Source organism: Phyllobates terribilis, unplaced genomic scaffold, assembly GCF_046119375.1.
Source record: "Phyllobates terribilis strain yellow unplaced genomic scaffold, ASM4611937v1 Scaffold_217__1_contigs__length_3308461, whole genome shotgun sequence".
In the NCBI taxonomy this organism is placed as follows: domain Eukaryota; kingdom Metazoa; phylum Chordata; class Amphibia; order Anura; family Dendrobatidae; genus Phyllobates; species Phyllobates terribilis.
This window is the reverse complement of record NW_027362977.1, coordinates 515,324-523,857: the sequence shown is the minus strand read 5'-3', so window position 1 is coordinate 523,857 and position 8,534 is coordinate 515,324. Positions and strand designations below refer to the sequence as shown.

The window sequence follows — 8,534 nt, the reverse complement described above, 5'->3', positions numbered from 1 at the left end:
AGGAGACAATGAGGAGCCGGGAGCAGCGCCATCTAGTGGTGGCAGTGCGGAACTGTGTACAGCGCAGGAGACAATGAGGAGCCGGGAGCAGCGCCATCTAGTGGTGGCAGTGCGGGACTGTGTACAGCGCAGGAGACAATGAGGAGCCGGGAGCAGCGCCATCTAGTGGTGGCAGTGCGGAACTGTGTACAGCGCAGGAGACAATGAGGAGCCGGGAGCAGCGCCATCTAGTGGTGGCAGTGCGGAACTGTGTACAGCGCAGGAGACAATGAGGAGCCGGGAGCAGCGCCATCTAGTGGTGGCAGTGCGGGACTGTGTACAGCGCAGGAGACAATGAGGAGCCGGGAGCAGCGCCATCTAGTGGTGGCAGTGCGGGACTGTGTACAGCGCAGGAGACAATGAGGAGCCGGGAGCAGCGCCATCTAGTGGTGGCAGTGCGGAACTGTGTACAGCGCAGGAGACAATGAGGAGCCGGGAGCAGCGCCATCTAGAGGTGGCAGTGCGGAACTGTGTACAGCGCAGGAGACAATGAGGAGCCGGGAGCAGCGCCATCTAGTGGTGGCAGTGCGGAACTGTGTACAGCGCAGGAGACAATGAGGAGGCGGGAGCAGCGCCATCTAGTGGTGGCAGTGCGGAACTGTGTACAGCACAGGAGACAATGAGGAGCCGGGAGCAGCGCCATCTAGTGGTGGCAGTGCGGAACTGTGTACAGCGCAGGAGACAATGAGGAGCCGGGAGCAGCGCCATCTAGTGGTGGCAGTGCGGAACTGTGTACATCGCAGGAGACAATGAGGAGCCGGGAGCAGCGCCATCTAGTGGTGGCAGTGCGGAACTGTGTACAGCGCAGGAGACAATGAGGAGCCGGGAGCAGCGCCATCTAGTGGTGGCAGTGCGGGACTGTGTACAGCGCAGGAGACAATGAGGAGCCGGGAGCAGCGCCATCTAGTGGTGGCAGTGCGGGACTGTGTACAGCGCAGGAGACAATGAGGAGCCGGGAGCAGCGCCATCTAGTGGTGGCAGTGCGGAACTGTGTACAGCGCAGGAGACAATGAGGAGCCGGGAGCAGCGCCATCTAGTGGTGGCAGTGCGGGACTGTGTACAGCGCAGGAGACAATGAGGAGCCGGGAGCAGCGCCATCTAGAGGTGGCAGTGCGGGACTGTGTACAGCGCAGGAGACAATGAGGAGCCGGGAGCAGCGCCATCTAGTGGTGGCAGTGCGGAACTGTGTACAGCGCAGGAGACAATGAGGAGCCGGGAGCAGCGCCATCTAGTGGTGGCAGTGCGGAACTGTGTACAGCGCAGGAGACAATGAGGAGCCGGGAGCAGCGCCATCTAGTGGTGGCAGTGCGGGACTGTGTACAGCGCAGGAGACAATGAGGAGCCGGGAGCAGCGCCATCTAGTGGTGGCAGTGCGGGACTGTGTACAGCGCAGGAGACAATGAGGAGCACAGAACAGCTCCGATGTAGACACCTCAGCACAGCAGCACTGAGCGCTGCTTCCTGCCATCGGCTCAGCGGTGTGTGAAGGCGCCGCCCCTTCCAGTGACATCATCTCTCCGCATGGTCACATGGGTGTGACGTCAACAGAGGTCCTAGGATTCAGCTTCTACCGCACTGGACTGGAAGAGGCCCCGCCCTTTTTGGTGACGTCATCCAATCAGCAGCTTCCAAGCTTCACGCTGCCTTTCCCCACGTGGCTCCTCCTGTTCCGGTGTGCGGCTCTGCAGGTGCGGCTCTGTGCAGACTCCGCGTTATTCTCTATGCGGATTATTTCTTCCTTCTATATCGCCGCCATACTCTGCAGCGCTGTACACAATTATCACACTCACTATAGTCCTTATTCACACCTGCGATTCCTATTTGTGTCCCTGCAGTGATTGCGGTTTCCTTTTCTCCTCCAGACAGTAATGGCCTCCCCTCTGTACCGGCCGCTGTAATAACTCTCCCTTCTCCCCTGTGACCCCACAAGATAATATTCCCCTCAGAACTCCTCCTATGTGCCCGAAATAGTATTACTGCCCCCTGTGTGCCCCCATATATCACTAATATCCCCTGTGTGCCCCCATATATCAGTAATGTCCCCTGTGTGCCCCCATATATCAGTAATGCCCCCTGTGTGCCCCCATATATCAGTAATATCCCCTGTGTGCCCCCATATATCAGTAATGTCCCCTGTGTGCCCCCATATATCAGTAATGTCCCCTGTGTGCCCCATATATCAGTAATGTCCCCTGTGTGCCCCCATATATCAGTAATGCCCCTGTGTACCCCCATATATCAGTAATATCCCCTGTGTGCCCCCATATATCAGTAATGTCCCCTGTGTGCCCCATATATCAGTAATATCCCCTGTGTGCCCCATATATCAGTAATGTCCCCTGTGTGCCCCATATATCAGTAATGTCCCCTGTGTGCCCCCATATATCAGTAATGTCCCCTGTGTGCCCCCATATATCAGTAATGTCCCCTGTGTGCCCCCATATATCAGTAATGTCCCCTGTGTACCCCCATATATCAGTAATGTCCCCTGTGTGCCCCCATATATCAGTAATGTCCCCTGTGTGCCCCCATATATCAGTAATGTCCCCTGTGTGCCCCCATATATCAGTAATATCCCCTGTGTGCCCCCATATATCAGTAATGTCCCCTGTGTGCCCCCATATATCAGTAATGTCCCCTGTGTGCCCCATATATCAGTAATGTCCCCTGTGTACCCCCATATATCAGTAATATCCCCTGTGTACCCCCATATATCAGTAATATCCCCTGTGTGCCCCCATATATCAGTAATATCCCCTGTGTGCCCCCATATATCAGTAATGTCCCCTGTGTGCCCCATATATCAGTAATGTCCCCTGTGTACCCCCATATATCAGTAATATCCCCTGTGTACCCCCATATATCAGTAATATCCCCTGTGTACCCCCATATATCAGTAATATCCCCTGTGTGCCCCCATATATCAGTAATGTCCCCTGTGTGCCCCATATATCAGTAATGTCCCCTGTGTACCCCCATATATCAGTAATATCCCCTGTGTACCCCCATATATCAGTAATATCCCCTGTGTGCCCCATATATCAGTAATGTCCCCTGTGTGCCCCATATATCAGTAATGTCCCCTGTGTACCCCCATATATCAGTAATATCCCCTGTGTGCCCCCATATATCAGTAATGTCCCCTGTGTGCCCCATATATCAGTAATATCCCCTGTGTGCCCCATATATCAGTAATGTCCCCTGTGTGCCCCCATATATCAGTAATGTCCCCTGTGTGCCCCATATATCAGTAATGTCCCCTGTGTACCCCCATATATCAGTAATATCCCGTGTGCCCCCATATATCAGTAATGTCCCCTGTGTGCCCCCATATATCAGTAATGTCCCCTGTGTGCCCCCATATATCAGTAATATCCCCTGTGTGCCCCCATATATTAGTAATGTCCCCTGTGTGCCCCATATATCAGTAATGTCCCCTGTGTGCCCCCATATATCAGTAATGTCCCCTGTGTGCCCCCATATATCAGTAATGTCCCCTGTGTGCCCCCATATATCAGTAATGTCCCCTGTGTGCCCCCATATATAAGTAATGTCCCCTGTGTGCCCCATATATCAGTAATATCCCCTGTGTGCCCCCATATATCAGTAATGCCCCCTGTGTGCCCCCATATATCAGTAATGTTCCCTGTATGCCCCCATATATCAGTAATGTCCCCTGTGTGCCCCCATATATCAGTAATGCCCCCTGTGTGCCCCCATATATCAGTAATGCCCCCTGTGTGCCCCCATATATCAGTAATGCCCCCTGTGTGCCCCCATATATCAGTAATGCCCCCTGTGTGCCCCAATATATCAGTAATGTTCCCTGTGTGCCCCCATATATCAGTAATGTCCCCTGTGTGCCCCCATATATCAGTAATGTACCCTGTGTGCCCCCATATATCAGTAATGCCCCCTGTGTGCCCCCATATATCAGTAATGTACCCTGTGTGCCCCCATATATCAGTAATGCCCCCTGTGTGCCCCCATATATCAGTAATGTCCCCTGTGTGCCCCCATATATCAGTAATGTCCCCTGTGTGCCCCATGTATTAGTAATGCCCCGTGTGCCCCCATGTATTAGTAATGTCGCCTATGTGCCCCCATGTATTAGTAATGTCGCCTATGTGCCCCCATGTATTAGTAATGCCCCCATGTATTAGTAATGCCCCCTGTGTACCCCCATATATCAGTAATGTCCCCTGTGTGCCCCCATGTATTAGTAATGCCCCCATATATCAGTAATGCCCCCTGTGTGCCCCATGTATTAGTAATGCCCCGTGTGCCCCCATGTATTAGTAATGTCGCCTATGTGCCCCCATGTATTAGTAATGCCCCCTGTGTGCCCCCATGTATCAGTAATGCCCCCTGTGTGCCCCATGTATAAGTAATATCCCCTGTGTGCCCCATGTATCAGTAATGCCCCCTGTGTGCCCCCATATATCAGTAATGCCCCCTCTGTGCCCCCATGTATTAGTAATGCCCCCGTGTGCCCCCATGTATTAGTAATGTCGCCTATGTGCCCCCATATATTAGTAATGTCGCCTATGTGCTCCCATATATTAGTAATGCCCCCTGTGTGCCCCAGTATATCAGTAATGTCCCCTGTGTGCCCCCATATATTAGTAATGTCGCCTATGTGCCCCCATATATCAGTAATGCCCCCTGTGTGCCCCCATATATTAGTAATGTCGCCTATGTGCCCCCATAAATTAGTAATGTCGCCTATGTGCTCCCATATATTAGTATATTAGTAATGTCGCCTATGTGCCCCCATTTGTATTATTATTATTTATATAGCGCCATTGATTCCATGGTGCTGTACATAAGAAGGGGTTACATACCAAATACAGATATCGCTTACAGTAAACTAACAATGATAGACGGGTACAGGGGGAGGAGGACCCTGCCCCTGCGGGCTTACGTTCTACAGGAACGGGGGAGGAGACTGTCGGTTGGGGGGTTGTAGTCAGGGCTGTGGAGTCGGTAAGCCAAACCTGCGACTCCGACTCCTCAATTTCCCTTACGCCGACTCCCACATATATTGTTTATATTTAAGTGAAAAATTTATTGTAGTATAATGTGAACATCAGACATTTAATCATTTTTTTATACAATAATCAAGATATTTAGATCGAACATAATATATACACACTACTCAAAAAAATAAAGGGAACCCTGAAATAACACATCCTAGATCTGAATGAATGAAATATTCTCATTGAATACTTTGTTCTGTACAAAGTTGACAACAAAATCACACAAAAATCATCAATAGAAATCAAATTTATTAACCAATGGAGGCCTGGATTTGGAGTCACCCCCAAAATTAAAGTGGAAAAACGCACTACAGGCTGATCCAACTTTGATGTAATGTCCTTAAAACAAGTCACAATGAGGCTCAGTATTGTGTGTGGCCTCCATGTGCCTGTATTACCTCCCTACAATGCCTGGGCATGCTCCTGATGAGGTTGCGGATGGTCTCCTGTGGGATCTCCTCCCAGACCTGGACTAAAGCATCCGCCAACTCCTGGACAGTCTGTGGTGCAACGTGATGTTGGTGGATGGAGCGAGACATGATGTCCCAGATGTGCTCAATCGGATTCAGGTCTGGGGAACGGGCGGCCAGTCCATAGCTTCAATGCCTTCATCTTGCAGGAACTGCTGACACACTCCAGCCACATGAGGTCTGGCATTGTCCTGCATTAGGAGAAACCCAGGGCCAACCGCTCCAGCATATGGTCTCACAAGGGGTCTGAGGATCTCATCTCGGTACCTAATGGCAGTCAGGCTACCTCTGGCGAGCACGTGGAGAGCTGTGCGGCCCTCCAAAGAAATGCCACCCCACACCATTACAGACCCACTGCCAAACCGGTCATGCTGAAGGATGTTGCAAGCAGCAGATCGCTCTCCACGGCGTCTCCAGACTCTGTCACGTCTGTCACATGTGCTCAGTGTGAACCTGCTTTCATTTGTGAAGAGCCCAGGGCGCCAATGGCGACTTTGCCAATCCTGGTGTTCTGTGGCAAATGCTAAGTGTCCTGCACGGTGTTGGGCTGTGATCACAACCCCCCATCCGTGGACGTCGGGCCCTCATACCACCCTCATGGATTCGGTTTCTAACCGTTTGTGCAGACACATGCACATTTGTGGCCTGCTGGAGGCAGTCCTGCTGCTGGGTTGTTGCCCTCCTACGGCCCTCTCCACGTCTCCTGGTGTACTGGCCTGTCTTCTGGTAGCGCCTCCAGCCTCTGGACACTACGCTGACAGACACAGCAAACCTTCTTGCCACAGCTCCCATTGATGTGCCATCCTGGATGAGTTGCATTACCTGAGCAACTTCTGTGGGTTGTAGAGTCCGTCTCATGCTATCACGAGTGTGAAAGCACAACCAACATTCAAAAGTGACCCAAACATCAGCCAGAAAGCATTGGTACTGAGATGTGGTCTGTGGTCCCCACCTGCACAACCACTCCTTTATTGAGGGCGACTTGATAATTGCCAATAATTTCCATCTATTGTCTATTTCATTTGTACAACAGCATGTGAAATTGATTGTCAATCAGTGTTGCTTCCTAAGTGAACAGTTTGATTTCACAGAAGTTTGATTTACTTGGAGTTATATTCTGTTGTTTAAGTGTTCCCTTTATTTTTTTGAGCAGTGTACTTACCTATATTTCTTCTTTTTTCCCATACTTATCCTCTCGTACCTACAGTTATCCTAACCTAGCTATACTTATCCTTAATTACACTTACCCTTTTTTCTTATTTTTATTGAATTGAAATATATTTAGCCTTTATTATGTATTCTTATCTTTTTTTACCTATACTTTTTTTTTTTTTTTAAATATACTTATTGTTTCTTACCTATATTTATCTATAGTTATGCTTTTTTATCAATACTTATCCTTCCCTACCTATACTTATCTTCTTTTTTGTTATTTTCGTTTTTTTTTTACATATACTTATTGTTTCTTACCTATCCTTATACAATATATATTGTGAGGCAGTGACCCGGCTCGTGTACGAGGGACGGTATATCTCCCCCAGAATGTGTACAGAGACCTATTAAAACCATTGGAGTGCATTGCAGTCACAGACACACCTGTGGCTACAATGCAGGAATGAAGGTGAGCATTGACCTAGTCAGGCTATCTGGCTAAGGCAGATTAGTAAAAACCTGACAGGGCCTTCATTTCTGGGAGGAGGTCACAGGAGGCAGTGGGGCGGCCTCCTCCGTCCAACCCGGGTTTTCCAGTGGCTCTTGCCACAGATCCTTTAAAACCCATGCTCTAAGGATTATTGTTGTTCTATGTTGGAACCTGCTAGGAGCACAGCAGGAAACCTCAGCAGGATTGAGGGTGGCTGAACCCATGCCTGGGAACCCTCTGCACCTGTCAGGCTCTGAGCGGCCGGCACAGCCTTTGCCCACGGCAACCATTGTGTATGGACTTTCTGTTAACCCGGCTGCGAACCGGAGGACTTTCTGTTAACCCGTGAGTTGCTGAAATAAAAGCTGTTTATGTTGGACTTGCTTGGGTCACTGCCTCAGTTACTGCACGGTGTGAACACCGCCGCCTTACAATATATATATATATATATATATATATATATATATATATATATATATATTCTGAATGATGGGGCCCATCAGACTCTAGATACTTCACTGCCAGGCACCATTATTAGGCATTTAAGTACCGTAGTATCTAGGCAGTCCCATACTATCGAGTACTTGGGGGAGGAGGTCCGTTGAGTCAAACCTTCTTAGATGCCATGTTTGCTTTGGACAGCAGCAAGTGGTTCAGCTGTCAGGGTTTTTGTTGCGGCTGCACCTGTTCACCCCTGCGGTGTACATCTGTTATGGTGCCTAAAAGAGTTAATTTTTTTTAAATCAACTGTTTAACTTGTTAATAATAAAAAGTAATAATCCAGCAAAAAAGAAAAATTAAGACGGCATTTACCAGTCTCGAAGAAACGTCATGTCCTTTATTTCATTTCTAGTTTAAAAGTGGCAAGCATGGAGAGCGGGGAGGAAATAGACGGACAACCGCCGTTTCGCGCTTGTAGCAGCGCTTCTGCGGGTCCTGGTAATCAGGTGACGTAGAGACACTTCCTTTTAAACAGGTGTAAACACATAATACGTCAACAACATTGTTATTATTATTTATTATTATAGCGCCATTCAATCCATTTGAAGGGGATATACAGTACAGACACACCTTCTCATTTAAAGATTTTTCTGTATTTTCATGACTATGAAAATTGTACATTCACACTGAAGGCATCAAAACTATGAATTAACACATGTGGAATTATATACTTAACAAAAAAGTGTGAAACAACTGAAAATATGTCTTATATTCTAGGTTCTTCAAAGTAGCCACCTTTTGCTTTGATGACAGCCTTGCACATTCTAGGCATTCTCTTGATGAGCTACAAGAGGTAGTCACCGGAAATGGTCTTCCAACAATCTTGAAGGCGTTCCCAGCGAT

The 8,534-nt window shown here is 49.0% G+C and overlaps 1 pseudogene; it reads left to right on the top strand.

The window, feature by feature from the left end:
* Positions 1-1,642: 1,642 nt before the first annotated feature.
* Positions 1,643-8,534, top strand: part of LOC141214188 (uncharacterized) — a 63,192-nt pseudogene continuing 56,300 nt past the window's right edge.